Consider the following 16451-nt stretch of genomic DNA (forward strand, 5'->3'; position numbering starts at 1 on the left):
TTTTGAATATTCATTTTTCTAATCAGAATTTTTCACTTTCCTTCCCTTCTCTCCTCTCCCCAAGTTGACAAGCAATCTGACATAGCAATCATGGAAATGAATTGCCATATTAGTTATATTTGTGAAAGAAGACAGGAAAAATCACAAAAAGTCCCCCACCCAAAAAAACCAAAAAAAGTGAAAATAATATGCTTCAATCATCAAGAACATTCAGACTCTTCTTTCTCTAGATATGGAGAACAATTTCCAACAAGAGTCTTTTGGAATTGTCTTAGATTATTGTATAATTGAGAAGAGCTAAGCTTATCATAGTTTATGATAGCACTGTGTTCCCTTTACTGTGTACAATGATCTGATTCTGCTCTCATCATTAATTAATGTCTTTCCAGGTTTTTTTTAAATCCGTCATCATTCCTTATAGCACAATAGCATTCCATCTTACAGCTTGTCTATATTTTCCCCAATTTTCTTCAATTTCCAATTCTTTTCCACCAAAAAGAGAACTGCTATAAATATTTTTCTACATGTAGATCCTTTTCCTTTTTTAATGATCTTTTGGGGATACAGATCTAATACTGGTGTTCTTGGTTCAAAGGATATGTGCCCTTTGGGCATAGTTCTATATCAATCTCCAGAATGGCCAGATCAATTCACAACTCCATCAACAATGTTTTAGTTTTCCAATTGTCCTTCATCTTCTCTAACATTTATCATTTTCCTTTTCTGACAGATTAGCCAACTTGATAAGTATGAGGTGGTACCTCCTTGTTGTTTTAATTGCATTTCTCTAATCTAATAATTTAGAGCATTTTTTACATATAACTATAGATAACTTTAATTTCTTCATTTGAAAATTGCCTATTCATATTCCTTGACCATTTATCAATTGGGGAATGACTTATAGTCTTATAAATTTGCTCAGTTCTCTATATATATTCGAGAAATGAGGCCTTCATCAGAAACAAATGCTGTAAAAAGACTATTTTCTAAAAGTGGCATATCATCTTTCTCTCTCTCTGCCCTGTGACATCTATGAGACCCACATTGTCTAGAAGAAACATCTCTTTTTGTAGAAAAAAAGAGTTCCCTTCCTGGAAAAAATAATATTTTCAGTAGGTAGTTCAGTACTTCCTATTAGTACAGTATGAATCAGTTTTAGTCCCTTCTAACAGTTGTACTTTAGGACTCCAGCCCAAGCACAAAAGACTGCCATTAGGAACAAATCACACTCACTTTATGTCAAGTACAGAGGTCTGGCAACAATTCTTCATGGTGGATTATGAGTCAAGTAAAAAATAAAATATACTCATAAAATAAAAGAGTAGCTATCCATCCCTCCAGTTAGTGATGATGATTCAGAGGACTAGAACAGAGGGGTCCATGACAACTGAGATGTGATCTTCAGTCAACACCTCACACTAAGCTCCATATCCTATTGAGAACCAGAAAGTTGATTGTTCCCATCAGTCTGTGTGATTTATTCACACTTGAAGATGTTACAGCTGAGTACAGAATTACTCTGCATTACCAATTTTAAAATGTGAAGAATAAAAAACTAGTTCAGAAAAAGCTGAGGGTGGGGAAGGCATGAAGTACTTAAAACAATGATTACCCGAGGGGAAACATTTTTTTCTTTCTATTCCTGAGAAAGTAGAGAAAAACATAAGTTATCTTGCCTAATATTAATGTTTCCTACAGTCAGTGAACTCTCTGTTCCATGTTTTTTAATATTGTTGCCACAGCTTATAGTAATGGTGAAAATTATTCCACAGAGAAGTATAATAGGAAATGAAGAAAATGATAGACTTGGTTCTTTCCTGTGCTCTAGGGAATGTTCATGACCTTTTCTGTGCTCCCTCTCAAATTCTATTTTGGATAAGACATTCATATAATGTTTTAGGGTAACAAGACACTGTATATCCATCATCAGATATGACCTTTAACACACTGTGAGAGGGATTGTATTGTACCAGAGTCACAGGATGGAAGATTTACAGCTAGAAGAGATTTTAGAGGCTATTTAGACCAATCTGTCCAATTTGTAGAGTAGAAGATTTAGTCCCAGAAAGCTTCAGAGACTTGATTAAGGTCTCACTCACTAAATGGTAGAGAGTGGATTTAAACCCTGGTCCTCTGACTCCAACCTCAGTTTCTTCAAAATGGCCACATGATTTAGTTCAATTTAATGGATTATTTTGAGACTCACATGAGGTGACATATCTAAAGTACATCACAAAACTTAAAGAGCTGCATATTTTTTTTATTCCATCATCTTATACTTCCTTCAGAATCTACATCAGCTATATAAATATAAGTTTCAGGGGAGATAAAGGCATGCAAAAGGTTACAACATAAGATCAAACAGTCAAGAATAACTGATGTGGTCACCAAAAGAATGTAGAAAGGACAAAAAAAAAAGTCCAGGACAGGGCTTTGGGTAAAACTCAGTTACTTTTTAATGATCTAGATGGTGAATCAGGAAAGAAGACTGAAAAAGAGTGGTTGGATGCATATGAGAACTAGGAAAGAGCAGGATCATGAAAATAGCAGGAGAAGAAAGTATCCAGGAAAGAATAGTGTTTATCATGTGCTCACATGCAAAGTTTCACCCTGTTTTCTAACCTTTTGCATGCCTTTATCTCTCCCTAAAACTTATATTTGTATAGGTGATATAGATTCTGAAGGAAGTATAAGATGATGGAATAAAAAAAATATGCAGCTCTTTAAGTTTTGTGATGTACTTTAGATATGTCACCTCATGTGAGTCTCAAAATAATCCATTAAATTGAACTAAATCATGTGGCCATTTTGAAGAAACTGAGGTTGGAGTCAGAGGACCAGGGTTTAAATCCACTCTCTACCATTTAGTGAGTGAGACCTTAATCAAGTCTCTGAAGCTTTCTGGGACTAAATCTTCTACTCTACAAATTGGACAGATTGGTCTAAATAGCCTCTAAAATCTCTTCTAGCTGTAAATCTTCCATCCTGTGACTGGTACACTAATAAGGAAAGGGAACTTTTGGTCTGAGGAGTTCAGATATTGTGAATTATGCAGTCAATGAATGAATTCATTCCAGAAACAATGTTACTATGTCTTTGATAAACCAATAGTGGCACAAAGAACATATACTGTTGTATACAGAAGGTAGATAGCTTGGATGATAACTATATGTGAAAGAAAAGTGAAATATATCTTGGAAGCTGACACTAGATATAGTGGACTTAGGGGAGGTGGTTTATTCAGTTACGAAACAAGTTGGTTTGACTCTAGGACAAGAAATCCAAAATTTCTAAAGATCAGTCATTAAGTATTTATTAAATATCTACTATGTATCAAGTACTGCAGTAGGAGTTGGGGATACAAGTACAAAGAATGAAATAATTCCTACACAAAATAAGCCTACGTCCATAAAATATATGGGGAATAAATTGGATATATATATATATATATGTTTGTGTGTATGAATATATATATATATAAAATATATATATATATATATAACATATATGATAGATATAGATTTAGGTATACATTTGTATAGTATTTAAAAATAAAGTACCCTGAAAGGAAAAGCATCAGCAGTTGAGTAGGGATGGGGGTATGGTAATCAGGAAAATATTTATGAATATGATATTTAAACTTTTGTAGATCTATTGAGTTTAAGATATGTACATGATATTCAGTTTGAAACATAAAATATGGTCAGTGCAGATGCAGGGCATAAGCATGAGTATGCCACCTGAAGGAACTTAGATTGTGGAGATCCAATGTAAAGGATGTTGGTTCATGTGTAGGAAAAGAAATCAGTAAGCATTTGAAGAGGTAGCCTGAGTGGATGCTGAACTGGTTATGATGATAATCTTGAGAATTGCATTTATATTCATAGATGATTGCATTTGTATAACACTTTAGGTCTATGAAGTACTTTGAATAATAAATGCCATTATTTTCTTTTATCTTATTTTTTTAGTTATTTTTGTGACATTTTTGAGTTCTGAGTTGTGTCCTTCCCTCCCTCCTACCCCCACATTAGAGAATAGCAACATTTGATAGAGATATACATGTGGAACCATGCAACACATAATTCAATATATCAGTTTTGTCTCTGGAGATGGATAGCATTTTCCTTCATAAGCACTTTACAGTTGATTTTATTGTTCATATTATTCAAAATAGTTTAGTCTTTGACAATATTGTTGATACTGTTTGAAAGTTATTTTTTTCTGCTTTCTTTTTCATACAATATTATTTCCTTCAAGTGTTTACATGTTTTTTTCTAAAATCAATGTGCTTATCATTTCCTACAGTATAGTAATATTCATCATAATCATATACTACAACTTATTCAGTCATTCCCCAAATAATGAACATCTCCTCAATTTCCATTTCTTTGCCACTACAAAAAGAGTCATTATAACTATTTTACTGGAGTTATATAACTCCTTAAGCACAATTCCATATTGCTTTCCACAATAGTTGTATCAGTTCTAACAATAGTATATTAGTGTTCTAATTTTTTTACATCACCTCTATCATGGACAGTTTGCCCATTTTATCATTTTAGCCAATATGATTTATGCAAATGGTGCCTCAAAGTTGCTTTAATCAAAGTTTCAAAAATCAATGATTATTTAGAGCATTTTTCATAAGACTACATAGAGCTTTGATTTCTTCTTCTAAAACCTGACTTCATAGGGGCGGCTAGGTGGCCCTGGTCACCTAGGATAGACCACCGGCCCTGGAGTCAGATGTACCTGAGTCCTAATCCAGTCTCAGACACTTAATAATTACCTAGCTGTGTGGCCTTGGGCAAGCCACTTAACCCTATTTGCCTTGGAAAAAAAAAGCTAAAAAAACCTGACTTCATATTCTTTGACCATTATCAGCTGGGGAATGACTCATATTTATACAAATTTGACTCATTTATCCAAGAAAGTCTATATAAAACTTTTCCCAGTTTTCTGCTTTGCTTCTAATCTTAACTGCATTGGTTTTATTTGTACAAACACTTTTTAATTTAATGTAATCATATTTATCCATTTTACAATCCCACAATCCTCTCTATTTTTGTTTATTTATAATATTTCTTTTATCCATGAATCTGATATGTAATATGTTACATGCTCTTCTAAGTCACTTATTATATTTACCTTTATGTTTAGGTCATGTATTCATTTTGAACATATCTTGGTACGTAATCTTGGTGTATAAGATTTTGGTCTCACAGACCACTTTCCAATTTTCTCTGAAATTTTCTCAAGTTGTTCTTATCCCAAAGTTCTTATCCCGAAAGCTTAGATCTATATATTTATCAAACACAAAAGTATTATAATCATTTACTACCATGTACTGTATGCCTAATCTATTCCATTGATTCATCATTCTATTCCTTAGCCAATATCAGATAGGTTTTATAAGTAGTGCCATACAATATAAATTAAGACCTGTTACTTCTGTACTCCTTTTTTTACATTTTTTTTATTAATTCCTTTGAATACTTTTGCTTTTCCAGATGAAATTTGTGATTTTTTTTCCTAGCTCAATTAAATAATTTTTTGGTGGTTTACTAAGTGTAGCACTGAATTAATTTAGGTAGAATTGTTATTTTTAATATATTGAGTGACTCCCATCCAGGAACAGCTAATATTTCTCCAATTATTTAAATCTGATTTAATATGTATAAAAAACATTTTATAATTATACTCATATAGTTCTTGGATTTATCTTGATAGGTATGCTCCCAGATATTTTATATTGTCTTTGATTATTTTAAATGATAAATCTCTTACTTTCTGTTCCCGCAGGGATTTGTTGAAGATTTATAGAAATGCTAATGATTTATATGGGTTTATTTTGTATTCTGCTACTTTTCTAAAATTATTCATTGTTTTAACTATTTTAGTTGCTTCTCTATGATTTTCCAAGCATGTCATTATAACAACTATCAAAGATAGTTGTTTCCTTAATGGTCATTCTGATTCCTTCAATTTGTTTTTCTTCTCTATTGCTATTGCTAGAATTTCTAGTGAAAAAGGAAGCATTGTTTAACTCTTGAGCATATTGGTAAGCATCTTGATTATTCCTATTATGGATAATGCTTACTGTTTTTCTACATATATGTTTATAATTTAAGGAAAAATTTATATATATATATATATATATATAGGCTTTCAATTATTTTTACTAGGAATGATTTTTGCATTTGTCTAAAGTCTTTTAAGCATTTATTAATATAAGCATATATTTTGTTGATTTTATTATTGATATAATTATTTGTGACAATAGTTTTACTTTCTATTATTTTCAAAGAGAGATATAAAATATATGCAGAAAATAGAACAGCATGCAAGAAGACATAATAGACATTTCTTTTAAAATAGCCTTAGATATAATTAAAATTCAATATGCTGTATGGTAATGTTGATTTCATAAAAGCAACCATATCTTTCTATAACATGGCCTCTTATCAGATAACATCACTATGCTAGACCTTTAGTCTATCTATATTGTAATTTATGTGTTATTAAATGATGATGCAAGACAGTTTTGGAAGACTATGAGAATGAGTTTATATAAAGTTTATAATAATTTTCTAAAAATACAAAGCCTGAAGGGTCATGCTCTTGTTTTATAAATTATATTTAAAGCAAACAGAAATTGTACCTATTTTTCTAATCGAAGGATATTCCATCTATTTGTTACATTGTCACATCCTGAGAAGGGAGGAAAAGGGAATTTAAATAAAGGATACACCTGTCTTTCTTTAAATAGGAAAGAAATTATTCTACTAGGACAAGAGGAAGAAATTATATTGCTAACTATTAAAAGATATTCAACAGTCCTTTAGAGAATAATTTTGAACAGAGATGAACAAAACACCTGCTAAAGGGCTTAATGGGCAATAACAGATATAGCTCTTAAATTTCCAAAGAAAGAACTTCCCTTTATCCTTAAATACCTTGCTCAGACTTTCTCATTTTTATGAAGGAAACTAACAATCAGAGATAACTTTATTCCAAAAGTGTCAACCTCCAGATGAACCAGATTATAATGTAATTAAGAAATGTTTAACACAATAAATAAAAATGCAATGCAATTTATACATTGCTCATTTGTTGTTGTTTTTTAATTATTATGCAGCCCAGAAGGATCCACTATTTGAGTTCAATACCACATCATTTTAGGGACATCACAAATCACTCCAATATAAAAATACTTTCCCCATTCAGCAGCAATAGTGCTTCAATGCTCCATTTCTTCCATTTCCCTTTTTTCTGCTTCTTTTTCTTCCTTCTTTCTTTCCTTCAAGAAATTATAAACCTCCTTTAAAGACTACATACTTCTATAAACAAGCACCACCCATTTAATACCAATACTCTATTGATACTATAAGACTATGAAATGAATATAATTCAGAGGATTATGGCTAGGTATATTTTGTAAGAAAGCTGCAACATTTAAATGGTAATGAATTCTGAAAACTTTAAAAATTGTTTTTTTGAATTTCACAATCCCCACCCCCAATCTCACTTCCCTCCCTCCACCCCCCACAGAAGGCAGTCTGATAGTTTTTACATTATTTCCATGCTATACATTGATCAAAATTGAATGTGTTGAGAGAGAAATCATACCCTTAAGGAAAATATAAAATGTAAGAGATAGCAAAACTACATAACAAGATACCATTTTTAGAAAAAATTAAAGGTAATAGTTTTTGGTCTTTGTTTATACTCCACAACTCTTTCTTTGGATACAGATGGTATTCTCCATCTCAGATAGCCTCAAATTGTCCCTAATTGTTGCACTGATGGAATGAGCAAGTCCAACAAGACTGATCATCAACCCCATGTTGTTGTTAGGGTGCACAATGTTCTTCTGGTTCTGCTTATCTTGCTCAGCATCATTTCATGCAAATCCTTCCAGGCTTCTTTGAATTCCCATCCCTCTTTGTTTATAATAGAACAATAATGTTCCATAACAAACATATCCCACAATTTGTTCAGCCATTCCCCATTTGATGGACATTTACTCAATTTCCAATTATTTGCCACCACAAACAGGGCTTCTATGAATATGTTTGTGCAAGTTATGTTTTTACCTTTTTTTTCATGATCACTTCAGGATATAGACCCAGTAGTGAGATTGCTGGATCAAAGGGTATGCAAATTTATATTGCCTTTTCAGCATAATTCCAAATTGCTCTCCAAAAAGATTGGATGAATTCACTGCTCCAACAATGCATTAGTGTCCTAGATTTCCCACATGCCTTCCAACATTGATCATTGTCATTTCTAGTCATACTGGCCAGTCCGAGAGTTGTGAGGTGGTACCGCAGAATTGCTTTAATTTGTATTTCTCTAATCAGTAATGATTTAGAGCAATTTTTCATATGACTATGGATTTCTTTGATTTCCTCATCTGTAAATTGCTTCTGCATATCCCTTGACCATTTGTTAATTGCGGAATGACTTTTTTTGATAAATGTGGCTCTGTTCCCTATATATTTTAGAAATGATTCCTTTGTCAGAAATACTAGTTGTAATAATTGTTTCCCACTTTACTACATTTCTTTTGATCTTTATTACAATGGTTTTGTTTGTGCAAAAGTTTTTTTAATTTAATGTAATCAAAATTATCTAGTTTGTTTTTGTTTTTTAACAAGGCAAAGGAGTTACATATCTTGTCCAATGTCACACAGCTAGGCAGTTATTAAGTGTCTGAGGCCAGATTTTTTTAAAATTTTTATTAAAGATAATATTTGAGTTTTACAATTTTCCCCGAATCTTGCTTCCCTCTGCCTACCCCCACCCCACAGATAGCACTCTGTCAGTCTTTTCTTTGTTTCCATGTTGTACCTTGATCCAAATTGGGTGTGATGAGAGAGAAATCATATCCTTAAAGAGAACAGAATTCTCAGAGGTAACCAGATCAAACAGTAAGACATCTGGGTTTTTTTTTTCCCCGAATTAAAGGGAATAGTCCTTGTACTTTATTCGAACTCCACAACTCCTTATCTGGATACAGATGGTACTCTCCTTTGCAGACAGCCTAAAATTGTTCCCAATTGTTGCGCTGATGGAATGAGCAAGTCCTTCAATGTTGAACATCACTCCCATGTTGCTGTTAGGGTGTACAGTGTTTTTCTGGTTCTGCTCATCTCACTCAGCATCAGTTCATGCAAATCCCTCCAGGTTTCCCTGAAATCCCATCTCTCCTGGATTCTAATAGAACAATAGTGTTCCATGACATACATACACCACAGTTTGCTAAACCATTCCCCAATTGAAGGACATTTACTGGATTTACAATTCTTTGCCACCACAAACAGGGCTGCTATAAATATTTTTGTACAAGTAATGTTTTTACCCTTTTTCCTCATCTCTTCAGGGTATAGACCCAGTAGTCATATTGCTGGGTCAAAGGGTATGCACATTTTTGTTGCCCTTTGGGCATAGTTCCAAATAGCTCTCCAGAAGGGTTGGATGAGTTCACAGCTCCACCAACAGTGTAATAGTGTCCCAGATTTCCCACATCCCTTCCAACAATGATCATTATCCTTCCTGGTCATACTGGCCAATCTGAGAGGTGTAAGGTGGTACCTCAGTGTAGCTTTAATTTGCATTTCTCTAATAATTAATGATTTAGAGCATTTTTTCATATGGCTATGGATTGCTTTGATCTCCTCATCTGTTAATTGCCTTTGCATATCCTTTGACCATCTGTCAATTGGGGAATGGCTTTTTGTTTTAAAAATATGACTCAGTTCTCTATATATTTTAGAAATGAGTCCTTTGTCAGAATCATTAGTTGTAAAGATTGTTTCTCAATTTACTACTTTTCTTTTGATCTTGATTACATTGGTTTTATCTGTGCAAAAAATTTTTAATTTAATGTAATCAAAATCATCTAATTGGTTTTTAGTGGTGTCCTCCAACTTTTCCTTAGTCATAAACTGTTCCCCTTTCCATAGATCTGACAGGTAGACTAATCCTTGATCTTCTAATTTGCATATGGTATTGTTTTTTATGTCTATGTCCTGTAACCATTTGGATCTTATCTTGGTAAAGGGTGTGAGGTGTTGGTCTAATCTAAGTTTCTTCCATACTAACTTCCAATTATCCCAGCAGTTTTTATCAAAGAGGGAGTTTTTATCCCCAGGGCCTGACTCTTTGGGTTTATCAAACAGCAGATTACTATAATCATCTCCTGCTTTTACACCTAGTCTATTCCACTGGTCCACCACTCTATTTCTTAGCCAATACCAAACAATTTTGATGACTGATGCTTTATAATATAATTTTAGATTGGGTAGTGCTAAGCCACCTTCGTTTGCATTTTTTTCATTAAGCTCCTGGCAATTCTTGACTTTTTATTTCTCCATATGAATTTACTTACAATTTTTTCTAACTCATTAAAGTAATTTTTTGGAATTTTGATTGGTAGGGCACTAAACAGATAGTTTAGTTTTGGTAAAATTGTCATTTTTATTATATTAGCTCTACCTATCCATGAGCAGTTGATATTTGCCCAGTTATTTAAATCTGATTTAATTTGTGTGAGAAGTGCTTTATAATTGTTTTCAAAAAGATTCTGAGTCTGTCTTGGCAAATAGACTCCCAAGTATTTTACCCTGTCTGGGGTTATTTTGAATGGGATTTCTCTTTCTAGCTCTTCCTGTTGTTTCTTGCTAGTCATATATAGGAAAGTTGAGGATTTATGGGGGTTTATTTTATAACCTGCAACTTTGCTAAAATTGCTATTTGTTTCCAGTAGTTTTTTAGATGATTTCTTGGGATTCTCTAGGTAGACCATCATGTCATCTGCGAATAGTGAGAGTTTTGTCTCTTCCTTCCCAATTCTAATTCCTTTAATTTCTTTTTCTTCTCTAATTGCTGATGCTAACATTTCTAATACAATATTGAATAGTAGTGGTGATAATGGGCACCCTTGTTTCACCCCTGATCTTATTGGGAATGCCTCTAGCCTCTCCCCATTGAGTATAATGCTTGTTGATGGTTTCAGATAGATACTGCTAATTATTTTAAGGAACAATCCATTTATTCCTACACTCTCTAGTGTTTTTAATAGGAATGGATGCTGTATTTTGTCAAAAGCTTTTTCAGCATCTATTGATATGATCATATGGTTTCTGATAGGTTTGTTATTGATATAATTGAGTATACTAACAGTTTTCCTAATATTGAACCAACCCTGCATTCCTGGAATAAATCCTACTTGATCATAATGTATTATCCTAGTGATGACTTGTTGTCGTCCTTTTGCTAAGATTTTATTTAGGATTTTTGCATCTATATTCATCAGGGAAATAGGTCTATAATTTTCCTTCTCTGTTTTAACTCTTCCTGGTTTAGGTAACAGTACCATATTAGTTTCATAGAAAGAGTTAGGCAGAGTTCCATCTTTCCCTATTTTTCCAAAGAGTTTATATAGGATTGGAACCAATTGTTCCTTAAATGTTTGGTAGAATTTACTCGTGAATCCATCAGGCCCTGGAGATTTTTTTTTAGGGAGTTCAATAATGGCTTGTTGAATTTCTTTTTCTGAGATAGGGTTGTTCAGGTGTTTAATCTCTTCTTCATTTAACCTGGGCAATTTATATTTTTGTAAATATTCATCCATTTCACTTAGATTATCAAATTTATTGGCATAAAGTTGGGCAAAATAATTTCAAATTATTACTTTAATTTCCTCCTCATTGGTGGTGAGTTCACCTTTTTCATTTATAATACTAGCAATATGGTTTTCTTCTTTCTTTTTTTTAATCAAATTGACCAGAGGTTTATCAATTTTATTGGTTTTTTCATAATACCAACTTTTGGTTTTATTTATTAATTCTAGTTTTTTTGCTTTCAATTTTATTAATTTCTCCTTTAATTTTTAAAACTTCTAATTTGGTATTTGATTGGGAATTTTTGATTTGTTCTTTCTCTAATTTTTTTAATTGCATGTTTAGTTCATTGATTTCCTCTTTCTCCAATTTATTCATATAAGCATTTAGAGCTATAATATATCCCCTGAGAGTTGCTTTGAATGAATCCCATAGGTTTTGTTATGTTGTTTCATTATTATCATTATCTAGGATGAAATGGTTAATTCTTTCTATAATTTGGCTTTTGGTCCACTCATTTTTTAAGATGAGGTTATTCAGTTTCCAATTTGCTCTGGGTCTATATCTCCTTGGCCCAGTATTGCATATGACTGCTGGTTTGTCTGAGATAAGATTGCTACCCCTGCTTTTTTTACTTCAGCTGAAGCAAAATATATTTTGCTCCAACCTTTTACCTTTACTCTTTATGTATCTCTCTGCTTCAAATGAGTTTCTTGTAAGCAGCATATTGTAGGATTCTGGTTTTTAATCCACTCTGCTATTTGCTTACGTTTTAAGGGAGAGTTCATCCCATTCACCTTCAAGGTTATGATTACTAATTCTTTATTGCCCTCTGTGCTATCTTCCCTCTGTTTGTATTTTTCCCCCTTTCCCCCATCTTATCCATATTCCCCAGTCTTTTGTTTCAGAATACCACCCCCTTCAGTGTGTTTGCCCTCCTATATCACACCCTCCCCTTTCTTTCCCCTTTCCCTGTTCCCTTCTCTTCCTTTTATTTCCCCTTATTTCCTCCACTCCCCTTCCCTTTCTCTGTCCCCCCTCCCCTTTTCTCCTTTTACTTCTTGAAAGGTTAGATGTTTTATAAGTTAACTGAGTATTTGTAGGTTGACTTTAAGCTAAGTCTGATGAGAAGAAGATTCAGGTGTTTCTCATCTACTCCCTTCTTCCCCTCTATTACCATAGGTTTTTTGTACCTCTTAGTGTAATGAGATTTGTCCCATTCAATCCCCTCCCTCCTCCCGTCTCTTTTCTGTCCCCCTTTTTAGGGAGGTAGTGTATTATTTTTTTACATCATTCTATCTAAGTCATAGAAAATTCTGGGTGTCTGTCCCTTCTAGGTCAGTATGTTCTGTTGAATAGAGTCAAAATTCCTGAGAGTTATTAGAGTCTTTTCCCCCAAGTGGAGTTAAAGCCAGTTACATCACATTAGATATCAGTCTCATGGATAGGTCATGGATGTCCATCATTTCTGGCTAGGTATATTCTCTCTGTTAGAGTTACATTTCTCAGGATTTATGAGAGTCTCTACCCCCCCCCCCCCCAATGCTGGGATATAGCCAGTTTTAACTTGCTGGATTGCATTTTTTTCCTTTTACCACTCCCCCCTTTTTTTTTACCTTTTCATTTGTCTCTTGAACCTCCTGTTTAATATCGAAATTTTCTGTTTAGCTCTGGTCTTTTCATCAGAAATTTTTGGAATTCTTCCATTTCATTAAATGTCCATCTTTTTCCCTGGAAGAGAAGGCTCAGCTTTGCAGGAAGGTAGATTCTTGGCTGCATTCCAAGCTCCCGTGCTCTTCGAAATATCTGGTTCCAAGCCCTTCCATCCCTTAAAGTTGATGTAGCCAGGTCCTGCATGATCCTTACTGTGGCTCCTTGATATTTAAATTGTTTCTTTCTGGCTGCTTGCAGGATTTTCTCTTTTATCTGATAGTTCTGGAGTTTGGCCACAGCATTCCTTGGTGTTTTCATTTTAGGATCTTTTTCTGGTTGGGATCGATGTACTCTTTCGATAACTACTTTGCCCTCTGATTCCATGATGTCAGGGCAGTTTTCCATCACTAGATCCTGTAATATTAAGTCCAGGCTTTTTTTCTCTTCAATGTTTTCAGGAAGTCCTATAATTTTTAGGTTGCCCCTCCTTGATCTATTCTTGAGGTCAGTGGTTTTGTTGATGAGGTATTTCACATTTGCTTCTATTTTTTCTATTTTTTGATTTTGTTTAACTGACTCTTGCTATCTCGTGGAGTCATTAGTTTCTGTAGACTCCATTATTTTGGGGGGAGGAGTTTTTTCCATTAACCTTTTCCAATTGGTCAATTCTACTTTTGAAAGAGCTTTCCATTTGACCAATTGAGGTTTTGAGAGAATTAATTTCTTTTTCATTTGCTCATTTGAGGATCTGAGAGAATTATTCTCATTTTGTAATTGTCCACTTGATGATCTGAGAGATTTATTCTCCTTTTGTGTTTGTACAATTCTACTTTCTAAGGTTTTGTTTTCTTGTTGCAAGGTATTAATTGTCTCCCCCAAATTTTCCAGTTTATTTTTAAACTCCTTCCTTATTTCTTCAAGGAAGTCTTTCTGTGCTGGAGACCAGATTGTATTCTCCTCAGATGTTCCAGGTCTCTCTGGGTTGGGGTCTTTCCCTTCCAGGAATTTTTCTATGGATCCACCTTTCCACTGACCCTTCTTCATTATGCTAGGACCTTGAGTTGGGGGGGGCTGGTTCACGTGGGCTTGGGATCTCTAAAGGCTTTACTGAGTGCAGTTTCTCTGGCTGCCCAGTAGGAGGTGCTGGTTGCCCTCTCTGGGGTGTCTGTGACCTTGGTTGAGAGGCCTTCTCCCTTTGCTTGAAGGGAGGAGTTGGAGCTATTGAATTCTTTTGCCTTCAATCAATGGTGGGCTTTACCCTGGCCTGAGGTCATTCCTCAGCTGGGCTGGTTCTTTTGCTCACACACCTGTCCCTGAGGCAGAAGTAATTTGCATTTGTTCTGGAAGAGACCTCAGTGCAATGGAGGCGTGGGCTCAGAGTTTCTCAGACCTGAGGAGCCCAGGGATGGCGTCTGCAGCTCTCCTGCACCAGACCTCTCCCCGTAGCCCCTTCCCTAAGCTCCAGGGGAACAGCACCAACACCAGCGCCTCTGCTTCCCCGCAGACCCAAGCCCCCTTCATCCAGCCCCACCGCTGATCCAGCAGGTCCAGCTCTCAGGCCCTCAGACTCCCAGTTCCGATTCAGCTGTTGGTCTGGCTGATCCTGGGCTGATCTTCCCTGGGAGCTCATACTCACCTGCTGGTACTCAGCCAAGGCTGCTGCGGGAAACAAATCCTGAGGTAGATTTTCCTCTCCTGGCTTTTCTTTCTGGGTTTTCTGGTTCGGATTTCTTTTAAGAGGTTTGTTTCATGTGATAGATGAGGAAGAGATCAAGAGACTTTAGAACTGTGCCTGTCTTCTCTCCGCCATCTTGGCTGGAAGTCCCTGAGGCCAGATTTGACCTCAGGTCCTCCTGACTCCACTGCACCACCTAGCTGCCCCCTCTAGTTTGTTTATAATTATATTCTCTATCTCTTCTTTGGTTATAAACTGCTTCCCTTTTCATAGATCTGACAGATAAAGATTCCTTGATCTCATGGTTTGCTTATGAACTCTGAAAACTTTATTCGGGAAAGGTGAAAGATGGAAAGTGGATAGTCAGAATGTTCCTCTGATATCTTCATTGAATGGTGAGGAAATAAGGAAACCCTCCAGCAACCACTGTGGAGACCATATAAAAGAATATAGGTAAGAGCTATAGTAAGGAATGGATGCCTTCTAATTGGTTTCATTGGATGGATGCTCAAAATGATAAGATAAAAGATTTGTTTGAATACTGATTGAATATTCTTTCTCTTCAGCCAACAACAGACCTCAAACAGGGCAGCTAGGTGATACAGTGGATAGAACACAGGTCTTGTAGTTAGGAAGATGGGACTTTAATTCAGACTCAGACACTTGACTTACTAGCTGGTGTGACTTAGAGCAAGTCACTTAACCCTAATTGCTGTGCATCCAAGTCCACCTCCAGTCAACCTGATTCATATTAGGCCTAGATGACTCTGGAGGAGAAAGTGAGGCTAGTAACAGCACAGCAGCCCTTCACTTGAATGTAATTCATGTGCTTGTCATGACATCATCTCCCTGATATTGTGTTCTTCCTCAAGAATGAAAGACTAATATCAGTCCTCACACATTTATGACGCACTTTCTAAGTGCTAGGATAAATGATGGATATATAAATACAAATATATAATTCCAGCCCTCAATAAGCTTGCATTCTAATGAGAAAAACAAGATACTAACAACTTTTAATCCTTTTGGTATATAGCATCATGTTCTACATGTGGAAATAGGGATAGAAACTAAACCTGTATAGAAAGCATTTCACCAGTCACAGAGAATATCTGTACTGTATCTCTTCCATCAAAGTGATGAACACCTCTGGTGAACATCTGTCTCCAATGCTATTCTTCATCTGATGTTTAAATTTCAAAAATCATTCAATATATTCATTTCTATTTTTTTGTTTATTAATTTAATTTTACTTTTTTCCCAATTACATCCAAAGATAGTTTTCAACTTTCATCTTTTTGTAAGCTTTTGAATTACACATTTTTCTGTCACCCATCCTTCCCTCACCCCTCCCCATGTCAGTGAACAATCAGATATAGATTTTACATGTACAATCATGTTTAGTATATTTCTATACTAGTCATGTTGTAAAAGAAGAATTAGAACTAAAGAAAAAAAACATGAGAAAGAAATTAAAAAAATGAAAAAAATTT

Source organism: Macrotis lagotis, chromosome 1 (genome assembly GCF_037893015.1).
Source record: "Macrotis lagotis isolate mMagLag1 chromosome 1, bilby.v1.9.chrom.fasta, whole genome shotgun sequence".
NCBI lineage: Eukaryota > Metazoa > Chordata > Mammalia > Peramelemorphia > Peramelidae > Macrotis > Macrotis lagotis.